The sequence below is a fragment of the Melozone crissalis genome, unplaced genomic scaffold (genome assembly GCF_028551555.1).
Source record: "Melozone crissalis strain CALT ecotype California unplaced genomic scaffold, PUWL_Pcris_2 ptg000014l_1, whole genome shotgun sequence".
Taxonomy (NCBI): Eukaryota; Metazoa; Chordata; class Aves; order Passeriformes; family Passerellidae; genus Melozone; species Melozone crissalis.
Window position 1 is genome coordinate 4167075 of NW_026535792.1, and position 24284 is coordinate 4191358.

The following is a 24284-nucleotide window of genomic DNA, read 5'->3' on the forward strand; positions in this document are numbered from 1 at the left end:
AAAATGATAATAGACCAGATCTGGTCAGCTAGGATAATAACTTGATTCAGTACTTTGGATGTAAGTGTTTAAGATATCCACAATAAAACTGTAATGTTATACCCTAAAGTGTGTTAATAACATTAAGTGATGTAACAGTGAAAGCGAACTGACAGAATGTAATACCCATAGGGCCATCATAATAGAAATAATTTATAATGTAACAGCAATAAAATCTTTAATGTTATCTCAATCCAGTCCTGTCCCCAAGTCTGGGGTTTCAGATTACACGTGATTTTTTTCTATGCATTTAAGTGTTAACGTAAAATAATTAAGAAAATGGTTTTCAAAGTGGAAGAGCCTTTCAAAGTTGCTGACCTGATAATAATATTATTAACTCTTTCCTTCCTACCAAAGTCCCGTGTGGCCAATAGCTGATATAAAAGGAGGCACCTTTCTTTTGCTTCCATTTTTCCCCCCTTTTTAAAGCAACTTGCAGCAATCAAGGAATATGTAGGACTACCACACTACATGGAAAAGGTATCCCATCCTCACCATTTTCACATCTAAACACAAACGCAAACCACACTGTAAAAGAGTTTGTACAAAGACCCAGTAAATGTCACCACACCATAAACACAGGTGTTGATGTTTGTGGCTACTCACAAAAGAAAGGGGAAGCCAATGGGGAGTCTTCCATCCTCCCTGTGGCAAACCAGGACTTGTCCTGGAAGAGCCTCCTTGGATATTAGCAAATGTCCTTCCTGGCAAAAAATTTGGGATAAATTCCCCAGAGGGTCCATGAGATCTTTTACAGTCATATCATTAAGAGTAAATCACAGAACCTCATGTACATGGCAGAGACCTTTCCTCCATCTCATGCAGCATAAATGTGTTTCCTGGAATCTCAATATGGACTGATGTTTATCATCTCCTAAGACAGTGGTCCTTAGGAAATGAAGAGCTTTTTTGTTAGTTATTCTCCTCAAAACATATGAAAAGAACTGACCTGAAAAGGACAGACACGTGCACAGATCTTGCAAAATATGTGCAGAAACATAACATTTAAAAGCAAGCCAAAACCAATCTTCAATACTTAAACCAAGATTTACTTGTTTCAAGGTAAGGTATAATTTTATTCCTTCTTCCTGATCAAATTGCTTGCTAAGAATATTGACTGTTTTAGGCAGGAATACTGAGGCCTTTCTGTAATGTATGCCATGCCTCAGAGGAGCCAAACCAGAATAAATTCAGCATCTGAATTCTCTTGCAAACCCATCCAACCCAGGACTAATAACCTGTGTCTTTAGAAAATGCTCCAGCATCAGACATACAAGATAGTTATGGCGCAATTAAGAAAAATCCTCTGACTCTCAGGTTCTCTCTGGACTCACCAGGGAATGCAGAAAAAAAAAATAACTGGAACTGAACAAAGAAGCAGCTTATCATCTTGAAATATGCTGGGTTAATCGTCCCTTTAAAAGCAAATGTATTAGGAAAACATTAGATCCTTAGCCCTCTGTGACATAATTACACAGGCTTCTGATTAAACAGAGGCTCTCATTAAGTAAAACATTTTATTTTAGTTTCTTGTTGGTTGTTGGTATTATTGGGCTTCCTGCCCAATTCCAGCCAGGCTACCATATGAACAGTGAAAACAGCCAACATTGTTAATACAATAACAACAACAACACTTGGCACTTCCAGCCTTCCCTTGGTGGCAGAATCTTACAGCAATTCACAGATATTTCTTGGGTGCACCACATGACAAAGTGGTGGAGCAGGTAAAGCTGACCATGCTTATGTTATAGATGGATACATCAGGGCACAGAGGGATTCACCTGCCTTGGCCTGGCTGCTGGAAAGTCAGTGGTGGGATCCAGAAGTCCTGAGGAGAAAACCACTTGGAATTACTGTTTCAGCTTCTTTCCTCCCTCCTTAATTGCTGTTGCCCCTAACAGGTTCCTTGTAGCAGAAGAGGACTTGTGCTGTGAAAAATCAAGCAGAGATGCAAAGCATAAGGAAAAGGCAATTAAGCATTGCTTATTGTTTGTAGTTTAAGAAAGCCTGGTACAATTTCTCTCCCAAACAGATTTGTGGTGGTTTACATAAAGCAGTAAGGACCTTTTTTTGGCCAGCTGAGATGTAAAGTTTGCACTGTGGGTTAAAGCAGTAAGTAACAGAAGGATGTTTTTAGTTTCTAGATCACCAAATCTGCCCCTTCAGACACACAGAGAGGCTTCTTTGCAGAGCTTCCAGTGATGGGAATGTAAGGAGAACACTTGGGCATGGGATAAGGGGTTCATTTATGAATGCACAACCTCTGAGTTGCCAACAGCACTGAGATTTCATCCTCCCATCCTCCTGATCCACCTTTGGCCAAGATATTCCTCCCCCAGGGGCTGGGAAGGGGGCTCTGGTAGCCTGGAGTGGATTCATGTGGCCAAACTTACAGAAAAATGCTTCATTCTTCAGCCTGAAAAAGGGTGAATCAACTTTTGGCCTGCATCTGCAAACACCTCAGACGCTGAAAGCTGAGCAGAGATTACCTTTGCTGATCATGGTATGGATACAAGAGCAAAGTTCTGCAGAGTACAGAGTTTCCCTTAACACAGAAGGGTTAATTCCTCAGATTAATAAATATTTCTCACTGATGTGCTGGCCAGTAAGAATAGTCACTGCTGATTTACCAGATTTCTGCCACAGCCAAATAATGCCTTTTCTCTTTAGCCTAAAAGAGAGAACTTTGACATCTGGGAGCATGAAGTGTTAAACTCCTCTTAGGCAGGGAGGTTTAGAAACAAAATCTCACACAGTGCATATAAATATCATCTGTATCCAGCCTCCACCAGTGGGGATTGTAATTGGCACTGCTGTGAATTATCTGTTACTGATACACACCAACACCCCCTGATTTGTAAGCTCAGGTGCCCCTTCCTGGCTGCAAAAATGAAAACGCAACACCCACGTGCAAACCTAATGGAGTCAGTATCAGAACAAGCTTTTAGGTCTGCGTGACAAGAGTAGCAGAGGTGGAAACCTGCTTGTCACTTATCCAGCTGGAGATGAACAACTGGCTTCAAAAGAAACTCAGGAGTGAAAGATTAAAGGGAAGATGACCATGAACTCTCCTTTCCCCAAAGAAGTTCAAAGCTTCCTGATTTAGGTTCTTATCGCACTATAAAGAGGGGAAGCAAAGAAGATAAAAAATTTAAAAATAAATGATCTTTAAGAAATTATCCTCATCTGAGTGTCCTCCAATATGTCTGGTCCTCTAAGTGTTAAGTGAATTGTAACTAGATCCTAGGGAGACAGTTGCAACCTGGTTATCAGTGGCAGTAAATGGAAGATAATAGCCCCACTAGAGAGTTATGAAATGGCTTGTCTTTGAGCTGCCAAAGTGTTTAGGCTCTCTTTTATTATATTCACAGCAGTAATCCGATATGTCCTGACTTCTGTCATCTGTATGTAATGCTTATCAACTCTCTGCCAGTGATTCACCCCCTTGTCAGGGACAATTATTCCTCAAAGTGCTGAGGTTACGACTGAAGCAATATTATGACTGGAAAGAAAATATGAAAGGTGCAGAGCACCACAGCCAGCAATCTCGGGGCTGACGTCAAAGTGGAGGAGAACATTGTTGATAAAAAAATAAGGCATAACAGGAGTGTTGCACTGCAGTTCCCACAGCACTCCTGAGCTCTGCTAAGGTCATGCATACCTGTGATGATGGTGATGGAAGGTTTTCCCATCCCTTTATTGGAGCTGGGTTTCCATACTTCCCTGGTTAGGTGTCCCTCTCAATTTCCATTCTATGTCCCCATTTAAAGCCACTTAAAACTGAAGAGGCAGCGTGTGTTCTGTCCCTCTAAATTTGCAGACAGGAGCTCAGCCTAGGAAATTCATTTTCCACCAGAGGATCATAAAATGAGAAGCATAATCTAAGGGACAGAGGGCCCAATTTGCAGTTTTCAAGTTGCCTGAAATTACAGTAACACCTGCAGTGAAATTCTGATCCAAGCATGCTCTGACCAACTTTTCCATCACTCTTTCAGATGCCTCGGGCAAAACTGAAGTAAATTGTGATCCTGAGCTTGTGGCTAGGGGAAAGCACAAGTCAGTGTGCTGGCACCACGAGGGCAGGGCTGGGGAGCAGAAGGATCTGAGATCAGAAGCTCAAGGCCATGGGGAGAGTGAGGGGCTGTGGCATTTCTTTGTCTCCTCTCTCAGCAAGGGGTGGCTGTGGCTTGGGAGCTTTGTCAAGGGCAATGAGGAAAGGCAGCTGGTCAGTGAGCATAATGGTGAGACAGGGAGGCCAGAGAGGGGTGGCAGATGGTCCCAGGGGCTGTCCAGCTGACCAACAGCAGCACCTATGCCCTGCGTGCACATGTGGCACCAACCCAGGATGGGTTCTTAGGTGTCAGCCAGCACATAATTCACTGGGCTGAGGGTTTCAGCCTACAGAGTAACAGAAGCGGAGGAAAACAATACCTCTCTGTGGTGTTTTGATAGTCCTTGGGCTCTAAAGTACAGTGCAAACTCTGTATTTCAGTCCATTTTGCAAACAAGGGGTTGAGCAAGGCCGTGTCCCTGCTTGGAGGGTCACACGGGTCCAATTGCAAGGTCGGGGAGGCCCCAGTGAGGAGGCAAAACAAGCAGAGCTGGAGCAGGGCAGGAGGGAGGAGGCAGCCAGGGCTGAAACAAAATGATGTCCCACATCAGCTGTCTCAAATGAGAAAGTGAAGCCACTTCTCAGAGTGCAAGCCAGGCCTTGTGCAAGGTCTGGTGCTGCCTCTGGTGTTTGGTGCTTCAACAGGAGCCCACAGGGGTCCCAAGGGTCACGAGCAGCAGGGTCAGCCGAGCTTCCATCGGGAGGGAAACAGCCTCCAAAAGCACTGAGGAGAGGGAATGAATCACTGTGCCCTGTCTAATATATTGCAGTAATGTAATATAACAGCAATAACCCCCAGAGTACCATCTGGTGAACTTGTGACTAAACACAGCTTGTTTTGCTCAAGGCACACAGGCAATGGACAAGTATATATTTTATTCCTTCGCTTCACCCTGCCCAAGCACAAGTGGTAGCAAAGCTATTCCTGGGAATTTTTAGACCATCTACAAATCAGAGCTGCAAGCAGTTATTTCTCCCCTATGAGACACACAGGCAGCTCTCTCTGCAGGAGGGTGCTCAGCAGCATAAACTCCTGAGCCTCAGTCATGGCCACCAAAGCAGACAGAGGCCTGATCTCAGCTGCTCATTCCCCATTTCTGACGCTGCAAAATTCCCCAGTAAAGCCCTGTGTAGGTGGATGTTTCAGGTGATATTTCCCAGGGAGGCCTGACTCACCCACGATGAATATTGGTGACTAGCTGCTCTGACCTTGGTCAGAGTTAATCCTTCAGGAATGAAAAGGTTCAGATTTCAGCACTCACTGGAAGAAAAGGGAAGAGAGGAGGAGCAGCCCCCTGCAAAGATAAAGACATGACCAGTGGCTCTGCCATCAGTTACAGCATTGCTTGCATTTGGCATCACATTATGAAAATACCTATTCAGAGGGGAGAAGGAGATCAAAGAGAACATTTCCGTGGCGATGACTTTAGCTCCGCTCCACTCTGCTCCCTCTCCTCCTCCCGTCCTTGGCGTTCCAAGGCTCCTGCTCTATTCATCCCCTCCGTGCCACCCCTGGTTTACAACACCACATCATCAGCAGCAGCGCTAATAACCCGTGATTCTTTCCCCCCATTGTGTTTGTCAGAGTCAGTAATCTGGGCACTACAGCAGCACAGCACTGAAAAGCTACAGTGTGTTCCTATAGCAACCAGCTAATCCGCAGGTGGAAGGTGATTGGGCACCTTTTGCACCGGAACAATAATTTGAAAGATCTTTTTCAGTGTGCTGCTCTGCAGCGTGAGTTCATTGTGCTGCAGCCCACCACGAGCCGTTAGAAGCTGTCAGGGAAATGCACAAATCACAGCCAGGAGAGGCGAGGCCTTCCAGCAACAAGCCCTTGAAATATTTCATGGCAGGTTAAGAGGCCAAATTGTGTATGGCGAGATGCATTGTGTAGGATAAAACAAAGAGCTTGTATAATAAGCCAGTGCTGACAGTCTCCAAGTCAGGGAATCCCAGTGAAGTGTAAGGCTGTGCATGAATATGAGTTTTCCTGAGCTGTGGAAGGAAAACAGCTGTAATAAAAGAAAGTGCTGGGCAGAGCTCCCACATTCGGCTCTTCCAAAACCAATTACTCCCACCTGGCTATTCCCATTTCTCCTAAAACATCTCTTGTTACAGAAGAGAATTTAATATTCTCTAATTGAAACCTCTAATTTAAGGCATTTGCTTGCTATCCCCAAAGTCTGAAATCCTGGCCTGGACTTTCACAGGGTGATTAGATATTGTAGAAGTCTCAAATTTTTGGAAATCAAAGTCAAACTAAGAAACCTTCAAGAAATACACAACATGTTTTGTCTGAAAGCCAGGCTTTGTTATATTTCTCAGTTAAGTAGTTGGAGTTTGAGGTAAGGAGTGATGTTTCCTTCCATGGCTTGGAATGAGAGATGATCTTTAAGCTCTCTTCCAATCCACTTTAGATTTCCCTGATCTTTCCAAGTAAACCAGCCCAATCCATAGAGCAAGTGTAGCACAGGCAATGAGAGAACAAACACCTTCATACCAACCTCAAGAAACAGTCCCCGTCCTTTGCAGTCCATGTCTAACTTGTACTCTGTTTTTCTCTTTTCTCTTCTTTATCTTGAAAACACTGGACCAAGAATAGTAGTAATAGATACAAACCTCTTTAAAGCTCAGTTGTAGAAGCAGATGCATTTCCCATGCAGCCATTGCAGTGGAAAGTGAGAGCAGATCATGGAAATGATGTAACAGGCCCTGTCACAGGAAGGAAAAAAAAGGAAATCTGTTAAAAACTTCAATAAGAAGAGAGAAATAGCACAAGTGCCTCTTTACCTCAGTTTAATCACATTGAAGAAAAGAACGTCTTTATTAAATGCCTGGACTTAATAAAAATGTCAAAAATTCTCATAGCATAAATCAGCTCTTTCAAAATTTGCTGGGGTGATGGAGGAGAAAACTTAAAAATAGAGGGCAAACAGAAGTTTAGCTATTATGTCATGACTTCCAAGACTGCAGCTTCAAAAGCTTCCCTACATTTACTGCCAAAGATTCCAACCTGGGAGGCTTCCATCTAAAGCAAATTTCCTAAATATGAGACAATGCAGTTAGTGTCTCATTTATAAGAGTTTTACAAAGCAAAATGTCCACTGAGAGCTGAATCAACAAACAAACATTACAGAACAGATCCTGCTTTTATGACCTAACTGTTTTGCTCATCCCAAAGAAAGATGAATAAAATGGATGAGGCAGGTTCACCTACTCAATCCAAACCAAGAGAAGAAATGCTTGGATGGGGTCTTGCATATTCCCCCCAAAGTATTTTTAGGTTATTGAATATTCTACAGCAAATATGAGTGTCTTCCTCTTGCCTTTCACCTACCTTGTAATTCAGGAAATCTTCCCAAAGAAAGTTTAACTGAAACACGCAAATGTCTCAGAAATTTTCTTAATAAACAATTTCCAGAAAAATATGAAAAAAACTTTTGACCATCTTTAATTGTGAAATGTATTGATTGTTCTCCTCAAGTAATTCATGCCTGAAAATGACATATTTTTGTTCCTTTCAGAGGACTTGGATAGATAGTATTGTTTTTCTTTCCAAAGCACATCAAAGAGCCCAAATTTTGGCAGGCTTTCTGTTTTCTTAAAAAAAAAAAAAAAAAAAAAAAGAAAGGGGGGGGAAAAGAAAGAAAAACATCAGCAAAACAAAGCTAAGAATAACTGCTCTTTTCTGAAGAGTTGAGGGCTTCTTCCCTTCCAGATTCATGTCATGGTGCTCACTTCAGGGAGCTGCTGAGACACAGAGCCTGGAGGTGAGGAGGAGGAGAGCCATGGAAAGATCAGAGAATTGGCACAGGACACAGAGCCCTTCTCCTCTTGATGTTCAGGCTGAATCTAGACACAGTCAGTCAGAACCCAGTGTCATCGTGGTTTTTAAACACTTCCATGGGCCCTGCAGGGTCACACCGTGGCCTCTAACACAGGGGACAAGTTTCCACATATCTGCAGCTGCTGCTTTATAGAAAGCTCTGGTGATAGCTGCTCTCCAGTTTGTTGTATCTCCATTCTGTAAGAGAATAAATTCCAGAAATTGGCTGGATTTGGGTTGAGAATAGCCCTTTCCTTTCAGGACAAGGATGGACAGAAAGTACTGAGAGAGCTGAGTACCTCCCCCTTCTGCTCAAATGTTCAGAGGAAGTAGGTTGGTATTGCTGCAGAAAGGTTTTCAATTTTGAGCATGTTTTTGCCCCTGGACCCATTTCTCTTGATTTCCTTGCTCAGCCAGTGATGATGATTTACTTATCACAGACCTGAACTCCTGTGGCAGGATCTGATGTCTGTGCTGTTGGTAAAATATCATGCACTATTGCCAGATGTTAAATATGAAGGAATAACATCAAAAAAATGAAAAAGAAATGCCACCAGCTCTTACTTACTCTGTGAAGCAACTTTTATCTTGATTTACTGTGTAACTGGTGTTAGAATCAGATTATTTTAAGGCTTAAAGTTCTCCTGGTGATTGTGGTTCAATTGGCAGAGTTTCCAGAGCTTCCCAAGCAGAACTGCTTTGCTCTGAATCAAGAATAAGAGATGAGGAAAGGCTCAGAAAAGAAGTGGAGATATTCTGAGGGAAATGCCAGCACTGCCTGCTTTATCATCCAAACTGTGGTGTCACACTGAGCTGAAATGTGCAAACTTTCCTCACCATGGCCTGCTCTGGGGTAAAACTACTTTTTGACTTTGTAGGAATTTTAATGGGCTGTTATCATCCAGCAGACACAGGGCTGCAGGAGCTGGCAGTGCATGGAATTTCTGGAAAAGGCCACAAAAATCCCTGGAGTGCGGCCTGGCCCTGCAGCCTGGCCCAGCTGATGTCATGCCCACACTTTGGGGAAGGAGCAGAAAGGCACAAAGACAGGGCAGCTCACACAAAACCCACTGAACTCAGAGTGATAAACCAGAGTGCATCCCTTGGCTGACTTGTAAGTGACTGGGGCACAGAAAATGCCCTCTGGATCAAGATGACAGGGCTCACTGCTAGAACAAATCACACAGAACGTGAAGTTAGGCTGTGACCTATTGCTTGGTACAATTACCTGACCTCCTAACAAAGCCTGGTGAAGATGGCAGCCATCCTGCATTTAAAACAGAGCCTGGTGGAAAGTTGCTATTCTTCAAACCCTGCATCTAGACATCTTTCAAGTGATTTCAGAATTTAGGGTGAAAGTGGATCTTAGGCCTTTTTTTAAAAAGCCATTTCAAATCCTCATTCATATCATAAATGCTTTTTTCTCCTTTCTTCTGCAGGCCACTGAAATCTCTGGGGCCATGACATTGTCTGGCACTGAATGCAGCCCCTTTTTATCATTATAAAGAAATAATGAAAGCATATGGTGGAGAGGCACTCATATTTCAGAGTATGGTGCCTTCCTCCTTCTCCATAACCAAGCACTGAAAAATATATACTATGATGAGAACATTGAATATTTCCAATACACTAACAGAAAATTCCTAATAATTCAAAGCCATCCCTGCTGCTGAGCTTGATGGTAAGTTCAAAGCAAAAAAACCCAAACATATCTTCACTTTTGTGCATTAAACATCAGCGAGTGACCTGTATTTTATTACAGTACACAGCTGTTTTATCACATAAGTAAATAAATCACCATTGAACCAACTTTGGGAACGAAGATTTTGAATAATAACACAATTAAGTTTTCCCACAAAGTCCAAATAGCCCACTTGCTCATAGTTGCTACAAGCTGTGATTCCCACGTGAAAGATATCAACTTATTTCCTTTTCCTGTCAATCATCAGTACCAAGTGGGGCCCTGGTATGTCAGGTCATGACCTTTCACTCTGGGCATGAGCCTGAAAGCCACCAGTGAATCAACTAGTTTAATTATTTAGGCTGTTTTTAATAAATATAAAAATGTGGCCTTAAATATTTCACATGCTTGTTCAGTTTGGGCTTTCAAGGACCTCATCGGGCCCACCAGCTTGAAATGTCCTCTTATTGGTAGGAAATCAGTCAATTAAAAACCAAATCCAGCTTTTGGAATAAGGTTTATTTTGTTGATTTTGAGCTTCCTGGCTTGGGTGTCACTTGCTTGTTGGTTTAGAGGACAGGATTTTTGTTATCTTTTTTTTTTTTAACCATAAGACTGTTTTTAATCAACACCAGCAATGGCCCATTTGCCTACCTCCCAGAAAATGATCCTTTATGCAGATGCCAGCACAAGATTCACAGATTTCCATGTATGGTCTATTTTCCACATCATCTTCACCTATGGGGGAAAAAAAATCAAACATAAAAACAAGCAGGAAGAAATCCAATGTAGCACAGTCCATATAAAACAAATTTTAAAATATTTTTGAGTAATGTTGGCAGGTTTGCTACTGGGTCCCTTAGCAGTGGGCAGTTTAATTCCATTTTAGGTCAAAGTGTGATCACAGCCTTTCTTTGTTAAACTTCCTAACAATTTCTTTCAGCTTCTAACTCCCATAATCTAAAAATCTGTGCCTGAACCAAGCTGCTGATCCTGCCCAAGATTCTGCACAAGCAATCTGCAGCAACCACAACCACATCAGTATAAAACAAGTGATGCTTTCCCTGGGTGTCAGGGGCAATGATTTATATTCTACAACCCACTTATGCTTATTGCCCACCAAACTTTCCAGCTGGGAGATACAGGACAGAATCAAACTTGAGAAACTAATTGATGGTGTCTTTTTAAAGAACGTGGGCTGCCAGAGTTAACTTTGCTTCTGAACATTCCTGAAATGCACAGAGCTTTCCCAGCCTCTCTCAGATTTATTTTGTTCCTCTTTCCCCTGGTGCTCCAGGACTTCTCAAGGAAGTGAGTGTGAAGGGCTGTCTGTATTTATAGATGATAAACCCAATTCTTATCTTTCTCCCTCCTCTCCCTCCTGCCATGGTCCTGCATCAAAGAGAGGACCTGGGGAAAGGGAAGAGAGATGCTCTCAGTCTGAATTTTCCAATCCTTCTCATGGGCTGCTGGGTCTGCAGGAAACATCAGCATGCCAAAATTTGCTTTTCTTTCAAGCAGGAGGATTAATCTAAATGATGAGCTATATCTCAAAAATGAAATTGCTGCAGTGTAGTGATCATCAAAGGTACTTTAATTGAATTATGCTTTGTTTGGGGCAGTAGAAAACATTTAATCTTGATCCTATTTGAATTCTTCATTTTGCCTTAATGGCTTCAAGGTGTGCACAATAGTACCTTAGAATTCACAATAGAATCAAACAAAAGTCAGCTGAAGCATTCTATCTTTACTGAATTAAAAGTGTCCTTGCCTGATAATGCTGCTTCTCAGCAATTTCACCAAAACTGCTGTAGTCCAGAGAAATCCTTCCAATTCATCCGAGCCTGTACTTGCTTGGAAAAAGCTTAGGAAAAGCTGCCTCCTGAGAAGTCCTCAACCCTCCTCCCTCAGGGTGCACCAGCAGCAGCAGCATGTGCTCCTAGCATGTGAGCCATCCCCAGCCTCCCGGAGTGCTGGAACTCAGTGCATCCCTCTGGGTGTCCAGAGTTGCCAAGGACCCCACCAGGGGGCTCAGAGACCCTGGCACCCAGCCCAGAGCACCTGGGGATTTGATTTTGACCCCTGGAGAAAATTACCAGCTTTGTATGAGGACCTCAAAGTCACAGAGGTTTGAATGGTGTAATAATAAAATGATCACAGGGTGAAAATATAGATTTTAGGATTTTTGGTATGGGGGTTATGAGGACAAGATGGAGGAATCTGGGCATGTCCAGCCTTTCTTCTTCGTGTTCTCCATTTTCTGCAGTGCTGTTGGCACTTTGGGATTGGTTTAGAGTAGAAGTGCACTGTCTAACATAGGTGATAGGTATTGGGAATTAAGGGCAAATATGTTACAGGTAGTTTGTAGTATAAAAGGACAACACTGAGTGCCTGTGGCTGCCTTGTTGAGCAGATCTCAGCTGGGCAGAGAGAAAATTTTACAGATAAGAATTAATAAACAACCTCAAGACCGAAAAGTGAAGAGTCCAGACTCCTTCTTCAGCTGCGTGGGCCGAAGCAGAGACATCCTGCACATCTCAGGGCAGCAATTATCAACCAAAACCCGAGACTGGAGGAAGGGAGATCAAACCCAAAGCATCGATCCAAGGATCCAGCACTTTGAGATGGGATCTGGGAAGGCTCCCAGGGGCTCCAGGGCTGCTCTGCCCTGATCCAGCTTTCCAAAGGCTGACCCCTCCTGCACCAGGGGCTGAGACAGAGCACTCGGCCCATTCATGTCCCAGGAGCAAATCAGACCGTTTAAATAACTCAGCTGTGAGCACAGAACCCCGTTATCCTTTCTGTGAGGCCAACCTGAGCAGCTGATTCATCTCGGGCAGTTTGCTCCGGACCAGAGGTCTCCACCACATCCATTCCATTTTAAATCAGATGAGGGTGAAGAACTCTGCACGCAGACACTGTGTTGGGAGGTGCCATATAAAAGGACAGACAGGCACAGAGGCTTGTATTAAAGGCCCTTATTTCCCATCATATTTAACTAGCTCTATTCTGACATGATTGCTGATTTCAGAGGAATAAATGCATGCAATGAAGTAGAGTTAGGAAGCTGTACAGCCATTATTCCCTCACAACATACATTTCCCTGGTAAACATGTCCTGGCTTTGCAGCATCTGATGGGTTTAATCACAGAAAAGCTGTATTTATCATAAATTTAATTACCATGTATTTACAGCCCAGTTTTAGAAAACGATGGGAGTTTCCTCATCCATACTTATCTTTTTCTTCCTTCTCTGCTGGGGGTTCACACCTTTTCTTACCTGAGCCTAAAGGCAGAAGAATATTTCCAGATCTTCAGCAGTCTCTGACAGATCACACCTTTTGCATATACCAAAATATTAACTGGACAGGAAACTTATGCGAGTCCTGAAACCAGCCTGGAAGATGCCAGAACCAGCTGCACCTTCCAGTTCCCTGACTCTCTTTCAACATGACTAAGCAAGGAAATGGCCATTAGAAAATAGGAATGATGTGATTACATTCCTCCTTTTCCCTTGGACTATTATTTCATCTATTAGGCTATTGCTTTTTAGACTTTATGTGCGTATTCAGCAATTCCATAAATAAGATTTTCATTATCAACATTGAAATCCCCAACAGTTTTCAGCTCCTAATGAGGTCTTTACTGTTCTCAGGCACCACTTGGAAAAGCCTTTTATATGATAAAATGAAGATGTGAGAGAGACTGAGCAAAGTGTATGTGTTGCCAAAGGCATTACTTTCAAACAGTCCTCAGTCTCCTCACTCAAACAGGTGGTGATCAGGTTCTAGTAAAAAAAAATAGACTTGAAATTATTTCAGTCATCCAGCCACTGGAAAAAAAAAAGAAAAAAAGAAAGAAAAGACAAAAAATGCCATTACTATAATCTTTGCAGTCTCCAGAAAGCTCAACGTAACATGTTCAGAAGAAATTTGCAAGTATTTTGATGATAAATTATGGCTTCCTGTAGGATGTTTCTAATAGTCACCCCCTCTTCTGTCAAGTTTAAAAATGCTTAGGAAGCATGGAGAAAAATAAGATCTTTGAAATGACATAACAAATTGATATATACAAAAAATGGTTCCCAACACTGCTGTACACAAATATAAGTATTAGGGGAGATAAAAAGCTCCCAGAGTGCTGAGAAAAGGAGATAAAAGACAGGTTCAAGCCAAACTGCAGTATCTGAACAGATTATTTGAGAGAGAAAGGCAGGTGTGGTTCAGATTTTATAACAGCCTCTTTGCCACAGAGTGACAACATGCTGGGTTCATACAAGAACAGTGAAATGTGGGACCAAATTTTGCAGTGGAAGCAACTCCGTACTTGAAGAAGGCAAAATATTTCAAATTTAAGCTGAACTCGCATGCTTAAAAGCCTAATGAATATTTTAAAGAAGAAATACAGGAACCTCAAGTGACAGCATTTTGCAGAAAGGTCAGACATTCTCCTTCGATTAAAATTAAGATGTATTTATATCTCTCATACTTTACATTAAAAAAACAGGGGCTTGGTTGCAGGAGCTGAGAAACTAGCAGGATTCCTTCTGTATCTGACCTATTTTGGGATGCCAAAACAACCTTGTGGAGTGAGAAGGTGAAGGGGATAAGGAAGGCAAAGCAATCTCATGGCTTTTACCAGAGGCTGAATGCACGGAGGGCCCAAACCCAAAATAACCACACAGGGCAGCCAGATCCTGGCATTAATGCTGTTTTTGAATGTCTAAAGTCACAGTGAATTTGGTGGCCAACTGCCATGATGCTCTTTGAAGATTTAGGGAGCGTTGCATTTCATTTGAGATAACATGCTTTCGCAGTTGAATGGCAAGTTCCATAAATTCCTCTGGGATAAAATCTGAAGTAAACATCACAAAGTTTTGCATGGGTTTCTTGCAATTTGTTTTGGAGCTTTTGTGTCGAACAGGGCTGGAAAATGGCTGGCAATGTTTTATTTCACTTATTATACACAGATTTTGAGCATGCAAGTCTAAGCAAGAAATGTTTGGAGAGCACGATTGTGCTGCGTTTTTGTTTTTTTTTCTGGAATAAGTGGCAGTTTTAATTAAAACAATTATACAAGTCTTTGTTTTCTTCAACTTGTTTGATTTAGTTGGTTTCTTTAGCAACAAACAAAGCTTTCATGGCTTCTTCACATTTGCACAGAATATTAATGTTGCTGCCTTTGATTTCAGAGTCTTGTAGACTTCAGCAATCTCTCAGCACTTCAGTCTCTAACACAGCTGAGGTTTTGTGAGCAGCAGAGATGGGGATGTGGATATCCCTGCATGTGGGTCAGGATAATCCCAAACACAGGATTTGGGAAGAGGATGGATGGGGAGCAGCTCTGAGGACAATAACTTGGATCTGCTGGAGCAAATCCAGAGGAGAACACAGAGATGATCCAGGCTAGGAGAGCTGGGGGGTGCTCACCTGGAGGGGAAAAGGCTCCAAAGACATCTTAGAGCCCATTTCAGTACCTAAAGGGGCTCCGGGAGAGCTGGAGAGGGACTGGGGACAAGGATGGAGGGACAGGACAAGGTGGAGTGGCTATGTATTATTCTATGAATCTACAACATGCTCAGTAACCCAGTGGGGCAAAATGGACAGGAAAAAAAAGGTGATCTAATATTGCAAAAAGCCACTTCTGTCTGAGAATTCCAAATTTTGTAATGTCAATAACCTTCAAAACCTTCTTTATAGCTGGCTCAAAGTTATGGAAAAAAAAAAAGATTAGAGTGGTGTTGTTTCTCTTTTTTTTTTCTTTAAAGCTTCTAATTTTCTTCCTTATTTTGTTTTTAAACATTTTTGATCAGCCCTACTACAGCACATCATGTTTTCCATTGACACATGTATGCCTGTGTTTAAAATATCAATTCATTTATCTGCAGAGATGTTGACACAAAAGATAAGAATCAGTATAAAAAGAACTGGTTTAATTTTGGTGCTTTTCAAAAGGAAAGGGAGCTTAAAAATGCATTTCCCCCTGAAGATGTGGGTTCAGAATTTGGCTCACACCCACAATAAAAGTAACAGCAATATTTAGTTTCTCATCACTAACTCTGCATGGTTTACCCCAACAGAAGAAGTAAAATAAATCTCTGGGCATTGTGGCTGTGCCCCAGAGGAGACATTTGGGGTGGAGTGGGCAGAATGGATGGGCAGTGCTGGAAATGTCCCAGTTTGACCAGCATGGAGGGCTCAAATCCATCATGTGCCAGAGAGGCAGCTAACAGATAAATCTCTTGCTGCCTTCCCTTAAAATCTACCAATTAAAAGATCTGTTTAGTTCATGCCTGCTGCTGTTTTAAACATACATACCTAAATCTCTATTTTTATCATTTTATTTTAGCTGCTTATCCACAAATCAGTACATTTTCCTTCCTGGAAGATGCAATTTAATAAAAAAGCCAAACCATCCCTTTGCAAAGCTCCTCCCAAATGAGCATATCTAGGTCAGGTTTCAGCCTGGCATAAATATTTTATATTTGAGAACTGCAGGTCTGCAGGAATTGGGGTTCCTGACGTAGCCTCGGCCGTGGCAGTACATGCGGGTTCTTGCTTTAATAAAAAACCCCCTTAATCTCATTTGGCTCTACCTCACTGGCAGCTTGAAGCACTTGAATCAAACAGTACAGCTGTGAATTGTGACACTGGCTGGATGGAAGCCCAGAAAACTTTTCCCAGAGAAAACCCTTCAGGGAGGAAAAATAAAAAAAAAAAAAAAAAAAAAAAGGAAAAAAAAAAAAGAAAAAGAAGAAAGAGCAAAAGAAGGAGGAGGGAAAAAAAGCTTCGACAACTGAAACACAATAGAAGCCAAATACAAAACCCCACCATCAAACTTTGCCCCCCTCCAAACTGAATCTGAAGCAAACCAGGAAACCAAAGGATGGATTGGATTCTTCTTAAAAAGGTTATTTTGTAAGGTAGAAGGGCCAACCTGGGCAGCCCTGAGCAATGGCCCCAGTCTGTATTTTCTGCAAATAAATAAAACTCAAGCCAAAGGATAGGAAAACTGAATTATACCACTCCTTCAAAATCCATTTAAAAGAAAAGGCAGCTTTGATTTTTGTGAGGAAGAAGAAAAATATCCAGCTGAGGAAATTAAAAGAGGGTTGGAAGCACAAGTGCCATAAAGCAGACCTAGCGCAAGTGCTCTTGCAATATTTATATTCTTATTTTTGCTTGAATCCCGATGTTGAAACCTTCGCCTAAAGCAGATAACTGAGCAATATGGAAAAAACAAAACAACAAAACCATGGAAAGCACATCTGAATGGAAGGAAATGCTCTTTCTCAGGAGGCAGCAGCCATACTCTGGAGCCATAAGGTCAAGGGGTGAATTTCTACTGAAGGAAAACATTAGAGTTGGATATTTCTCATCTGTCAGTCCCATTAAAAACCATCTTTTAAGGACTCAGGACTGTGCATTGCGCCTTTCTTCAAGTTAGCAGCATAATAAAGATTCTGTTGCCTTTTGCAGATGTTTAAAGACATGATGTGAAAGACAAATTCTCCAGCTAAAACCCTCAAGAAATGTCACTTCTGTGTCTTACTGAAGGAGCTCCAGCACATTCTCTGCATAAACATCTGCCGGAAACATTTTAAAAAGGAGGCTGTTTAAATAATGGCTTTTGTAGGCTCGGTTGGGATTTTTTTTTCCTCCCTTCTTTAAAGAAAAGAAAATGAATTTGTGGAAAAGTTCCTTCTTCCAAAGCAACTTTCCTTTGCAAACATGCTTCAGCTAGGATGATCTGAGGGAGCAGCTGTAAAATGAAGAAGAAATGTTAAAAATTTTCCTTCAAAACATTCTATATCAATCACACCTCAGAGACAGTCATAAATCAGTGCTTTCTTTGACTTTAGAAATTTGTTGCTCCTCATTGTTATGCTAACTTGTTTGTGACAATTATAGCAAGGCTCTCTTTACATAATAATTGGATTTTTCTATTAAACAGACAGGGAGAAAAAAATGGCAAAATAACCAACATTCTGTCAACAGTAGTACATTTGTGGCATAAACTGAGAAAAAGGAAAAGAATGAAAATAAACTCAGTTTATAATCTTCTTACTGTAATTTGACTCCTCATTCTACGTGACTAACACAAGTCTACCTACACTTCTCCATCTTTAAATGTATGCCAGAGCGCTGGGCTCTGCAGGAACTGGGCCTGGGTACCAAAATGGATTAAGATTTTTGAATGGGTTGAGCTTATTTTATGCATATTAGAAAAAAAAATCTACACTTCTGGATGCAGTACTTCTATTTCTAATTGACAGAAATCAGAGATAGTTGGAAACCCCTCTAAGGAATTCCACCTGTTGCCAAATAAAAGAATAAAAAGGGTGTTTCTTCCAAGAAGGACTGAATTGAATGAGTTGGGAGGGGGTGGTGTTTGATGCAGTCCATTAAAAGCTTCATTAAACCTTGCAGGTTTCACATTAAAAAAGAATTCAGAGGATTTTGGGAATGATGCTGTAGGTGTGCAAATGCCGTTGGATGATTAATATTGTCATTCTAACATATAATGATGTAGGGAGAGCTTTCACAAGGAGTTTTATTATATAGAATATGGTTTTAAGATTAACATCAGATGTGAGACTGCTTCTTCAGGACAGAGATGGAGAATGATGAATCTACAGCAATTTATCTGAGAAGCAGTCCAGAACTCCCATCTCCTTAACCAGGAAGGGGAAAGGCTGCCAGGCACTGTGGGGAAACAGGGGAAGTAAAAAACAATCTGTGGCAGTATTAGCAAATAGACTGGTGCAGAATATTTTACACTCAGATCAAAATCAGGAGAAAAAATAAGTTATTTTCTGGCTGGAGATCTGTCTGATGGCATGGCTCAAGCAAGTGATGACGAAAGGAAAAATCTTCCACTTTTGCAGGGCTTAGAAGACCTTTTCTATCACTAGTGCCCATCCCTCAGCATTATCTTCATCTGTGCATTTACCCACAGTATGCACAAAATTTACTTCCAGAAAGGCCTTGATAATTCCTTGGCTTTGGCAAGGTACTCAGATGTAAATGGAACTATTTTGGCAGAGGCATCTTGGAGGGAAAAAAGTTCCAAGAGGCCACAGATTCATTTTTATCCCCTAGTTCTGCTTCTCCTGGTGCTTTGTCACTGATGGCACCACTACATAAATCTTTATTTCTTGTGCTATGCAGAAAAGGTCTGCCAGTGTTAACCAACACACTCTTTCCTTTCTTCCTAAAAACCAAGAGAGGTGAAGACCTGATTTCCTTCTTGTTTAACATCCCTGATTGTCTCATAAAGATCACTGAGTAAAATTGCTTTCCAGACTTAAACGCAGCAGATGCAGAAAACCAGTAACATTTTCCAATTGTTTCTTATCTGTTGGTGATTTCTTTCACAAGTCACTAACAATTGTCTTTCTTGATGATTAGTTGCTTTTGTATATCAGCTTGATTTTTGTATTCATATGCTTTCACAAAAAAGGTTGAAAGTTCAGTTTTTCCCAGTTTTCCCATCACGTAATAAAACATCTTCCGTGTGATCTTAGCTCCCAAAATCCCCCGTGACTCTGACTTCACACAACCTTGTAAAATGTGAAGCTCACTGGGTTTTGTGAAGAAATGAATCTCTTTATTTGTGTGTCCCTCACAGACATATCAAGAAGTCTGTGTGATGTGACATGGTTTAAGCCAGGCTGATTTCATCTGAATGAAAATTATAAACATCTCATTTAACGCTTCCTTTAATTAATCCATTTGCTTTTCTAGAATACGTGTATTTATGTTTAGTGATATGAAAAACTAAAATAACTATCTAGGTAAGCACTTAAAACATATCCTAGGATTTAAATTTAAAGATTCATGAATGATTCTGTGTAGAGATAACTTAAGTAATAAAGGACAGGGAAATCGATTCATCCTTTCCTCTACAGGAGCAAGGGAAGTCTTGGCTTGTTGCTGATTTTACTCAAATGGTGATTGCTGATATTTACTCTAAACTTCCTCTTAAAAACCCCTCTGCACTGTCCAAATCTCCCTGCACCCCTCTAGCACAGCTGATAGACACCAGCTGTACTGTAAAAGGAGAAGTTTCTGAACAGACAATGATTATCCGTCAGTGGATAATATCCTGCTCTGAATCACTAATGGCCTCTGCAGGTCCAGCAATGGGACACCAGAATCAGCTTAAGCATGAGCTTGAATATTTGAATGCAGTGAAAGCTGTGTCAGAGAGACGTCTGTACTAAAATACTTGTGATAATGATTTATTTCGAGGACTTTTCTGCAGAGTTTAGTGCCCAATCATTCTGTGGAACATTTTCCCATTCTGTATAAGATCTCGCTAAGTATTTCTGTGTGCAAGCCAGGCAGGGAATATACCTTTTCATCAGCAGAGCTGGTGTGATCTAGGCAGGTGTGGTTTGATCTTTCCCACAGTGACCTTCACATAACTCCATACCTGACCTGAATGAGCACTGCCTCAAGGCTGAGGAACAACTTGCCCACGGAGAAGGAAATTATTATGCTGCTGGTTATGTGATGCAGCTTCATAAGATGGATTGTATTTTGGGGATGTGACTACAAAGCCTCATGTTTTGACAATTATGCAGCATATGCAAAGGCCCATTTCATTTACAGAACCCAGGGGTGCTCTACAAAGCTCTCTCTGTAAACATGGGTTACAGCCTGCTCACAAAGGTGCTGCATTGCTTCTTTTCTTTCATTAACTGCCACACTCTAATTGTTAATTTGTGGCTAACATGCAAATAGCAGCATTTTACCCCAGTAAGCAAAATTAGAATAGCTTTAGATTTGCACTCGATGCTGTGGGAAGCTCCCAAATCCCAAGTGCCGAGTTTGGTTTTCATGCATTTGATTTTCAGAGATCTTTTCAGAGTTGGGAAAGAAATATCTCCAAATAGCTGGAGTTTGTAGGTTTATTTTACCATAAACAAGTTTTTTTTCTTATTCACATTTCTGAGAGCTGGGAATATTTAGTTTTAAAAAAGAGGGAAGTTGGGGCCTTCAGCCTATTTCCAGCATAATTCCTCTGGATAAAGGATGCTGCAGCTGTGCAGCAGCAGTTTCAGGCCTCAAACACTCTCCTGCAATGACATCTGACATTTAGCTAAAACAAAGAATGCAAATTAAAGCTCTGCCACTTCTACAGGCAGATTTCCTGTCCAAGGTAAAGGGCCAGGCTTGGAGCAGGGGCTGGTAAGGACTGAACATCTTTTGGCCTTTGGGCTCTTCCTGCACTTCAGTTAACATAAGGTTTCCCTGGTATACAGAGATATCACAGTAATAACTCAGATTTTTTAATTGCCAAATGTTCAAAAATCTCTTTGAAGGAGGAGGCAGAGAAGGAAGTAATTGAGAGTTTTTTTAAAAAAGTGGAAAAAAATAAGCCCTCAAACTTTCTCCATGTATCGATATTTTTCAGGGAACAAGGGTGTGATGGGGGAAGGAGATGGAAGAAAAGCCATAACCATGCTTAGTTCCAGAAATTCTCCAGTTATTGCTAGAAAAGCCATCCAAAACCACTTGAAATTGGTGCTGAGTGCTTTTCATACTCTTTGGGAGGGAAGAAAAAAATCAGAACAAAACCCCAAACATCTTCTCCAAAGAAGGGAAAGGTTAGAAATTATCTGTGCAGCACTGATCAATTTACCTGAGTTGTTTTTCCATGGATTGTATTAAGGGAACTTCATTTTCTTTTATTCAGCTGCTGGCCAATTTCTTCTTGACTCTTAAAAAGATCAATGAACACATCTCACTATCTTTGTACAAAACAAGCCTCTATTTTTTCCTCAAAGTTTAAGAGACTTTATTATTTTCATTTGTAATGGATTTTTCTGTCCCCTTTTTCTTTCAGCCCCTGTTGTGATTTCTCTGATCTATTCTTTCTTTTTCATGGATTTTGTCTGAACTACTCAGGTTTGCTATTCTGTAGGGTACAGGTAGGTAGGAAGTTATGTCTTTAGGTCCAGTAATGTGTAAACACTTAAGATTACACACAGCTCCTTCTTTAGTGCTGGTGTGACATAGAAAACCATCAGTAAAATGAGAATAAAATAAAAGTGTTGTTTGAGGAAATTCAACCAGCAGTATCAGTGAACTGAACTGTACTTTTAACGTGCCTCAGTAAAATCAATCAAATATTACTCAGCAGGAGAAAGGCTAACAAGTTATGGCCAGACAGGATTAAATTTAATCAGCAAGTGCTCTTTGGTTTATCTTCGGTTTTTCTTTTTCCTTTTTTTTGCCCCTGTTTGTTTGTTTTTTTGTTGTTGGCTACTGCCTCATCATGTCAGTTATTACACTCCTTATACACTGAAGTCTTAAATTCTCCAGAGAAATTCAGTAATGTCCTCAATCATAATTTTGCCACAAATACAGCCTTTTTCAAGAAATGTTGACAAATGGAAAAATGCATAGTCTAAACATGGAAGCCAACCCCAATAACTTTCCAAATCTATCAAAATGAATTTCTGTTCTGACAGAAATTCCAACACTGAAAACTGTGGGCTCAGTTAGGATTTGAAAAGCAGACTCCCTTCCCCACCAATGATTAAATTATTCCTGGGAAATGAAGTTGTTAACATGAAATTGTTACAAATTACTGTTTTATTTCAGACAAGCTGAAATATTGCATCCTGGTTTTACTTTGAAATAAAAACAGAAAGTGAGTTTGAAATGACCATTTGAAATGTATTGCTGAAGTCATAGTAAAAACATTTCTAAATTTACAGATGGCATTTTTTAAAAAATTGATCTGCTCCCTAAAGACTTTGTGATTTAGGCAAAATGGCATTGACTGAGTTAAAAAGCTTTCAATAAACAGTGCTTAGCCTATGGGACCACTGTAAGTTATGGTAATTCCCATTATAAAAATCAGCATTTCTGGGCCTTGCTGAAGATGCCTGGGACTGTTTCTCCCACAGCAGAAAGAGGTCATGCTCAGAGTGCTCCTTGTTTTGGCCCTTCCAGGCTCACAGCTGCAGACTGGGCTGGAACTGGATGTTTTTTAAGGTCCCTTCCAACCCAAACCATTCTATGATCTGATGATTTTATGATTATGGCTTATATCCACACAACACCTAAGGTGGTTTTGCAGAGCAAGGATTCAGTAAAGAAAAGGAGCAAAATAACAGATTTGCCTTCTATACAGAAATACAAAAGCACAGTTCCAAAAACAAAGACAAAGCTCTCATTCCAAAACCCCAGAATGTCTGAAGTGTTTCAGAAGTGGCAAAAAGAGAAGAAAAACCCTTTGGCAGTGCTGCCACTCTCCCATTTTCCCCATGCACAGTCCTACTCCCATATGCAACTCCTGCCTCCCCTTGGCTGCTGTGCTGCTGTTAATAAGCCTGTGCTGTACATTTGGCACGATTTCCACCTTCCACTTGCCATTTATTCCTTTTACAACCTCCCTTGTTATGGGTCTGGTGTGGCAAACTGCTGCTTTATGGGAATTTGCAGCCCACTTGACATATGGTGCAGGATCATTGGCCAAAATGGCAGAGGAGCACAGAGGATTTTAGAGCCCAAGTTCATCATCTGTCTTGTTCCAGGACTCGCTTTGGTCTGTGCCCAACAGGAGCCCAAACCCCCAGTCTCATGATAACAAGGCTGGCTCCTGCACACATCTGCTGGACATCTCCATGGCTTCCACTCCTGCTGGAGGCAATCATGGGCAGTGCTGGCATCCCCTCCCCACCAACAGACACGGCTCAGGGTGTCAGCTTTGCTGCTTCTCTCTGCTGGCGACCCCAAAGCCATGAAACCACAGGGCTGCACCTTCCCCATGCTGAGCTTCCTGTGTTGTTCACAGTTCTGGCACTGATGGGTCAGGTCAGGGAAATCTCCCCTCCAAATGAGTTTATGGAGCCTCACCAGGAGATGGCAGGGAATGTGGATTCACCTCAGCACTGCTCCTCTCCTTCAACCAGCAGCCAGAACAGTGTTTCTGCTCATCATTCTACTCATCATTCTATCATCAGACAGGAATTGATGCCTGTCCTGCACCAAAACCACACAGAATAGCTTTGCTTTCTGAACTTGGGCAAACATTTTTTCCAGGATGAGATGCCCTGCTCTGCACCTACTAGAGGACCAGGTGTAATCAGACACCTGGAATTTACCAAGTGTGCATCAAAAATCTTTTCAGATGTGATTTTTAGGTTAAATATTCCAGGTTGGGTCTATTCCCGCTGGAAAGACAGCAAATTGAACTTTTCAATGACCCTTCTTATTTTCCTTCTCCTTAAACATAAACAAATATAATTTTTATTTAAATTGCATAACTCCACAATGTGTAAAAGCCTCTTCACTAGGTTCTCCCTGTCTTTCTTGCCATGGGTATTGCTGAAATTTTTCTGTAGACGCTGTGCTATGGGCACTCTGCCCCTTACAGTGATTGTCAGGAGAACCACTTGTCACTTGCAGATTAAAACATTCCAGCTGACACATTCATAGCACAAATCATTAGTTGCTCCATTTGATTCAAACCACAAACCTCTATCACAAAACTTCTGTGCTCCAGAGGGGCAGCACATCTGTCTCCCTTCCACCATGATCCTGGTGAAAGGTTGGCAAAATATTCAGGGTCCCATTTCAGCTAAGACTTCTCCCTTACCGAACAAAT

General features: G+C 41.4%; 1 long non-coding RNA gene across 1 annotated transcript; it reads right to left on the reverse strand.

The window, feature by feature from the left end:
- Window positions 1-1910: 1910 nt before the first annotated feature.
- On the reverse strand, window positions 1911-10374 carry LOC128935100 (uncharacterized). Its single transcript, XR_008482916.1, has 3 exons — window positions 10315-10374; window positions 6773-6865; window positions 1911-1967 (listed from the first exon to the last, which is right to left on the reverse strand). It is a non-coding gene; the product is annotated as an uncharacterized LOC128935100 (long non-coding RNA).
- Between the last annotated feature and the right edge of the window lie 13910 nt (window positions 10375-24284).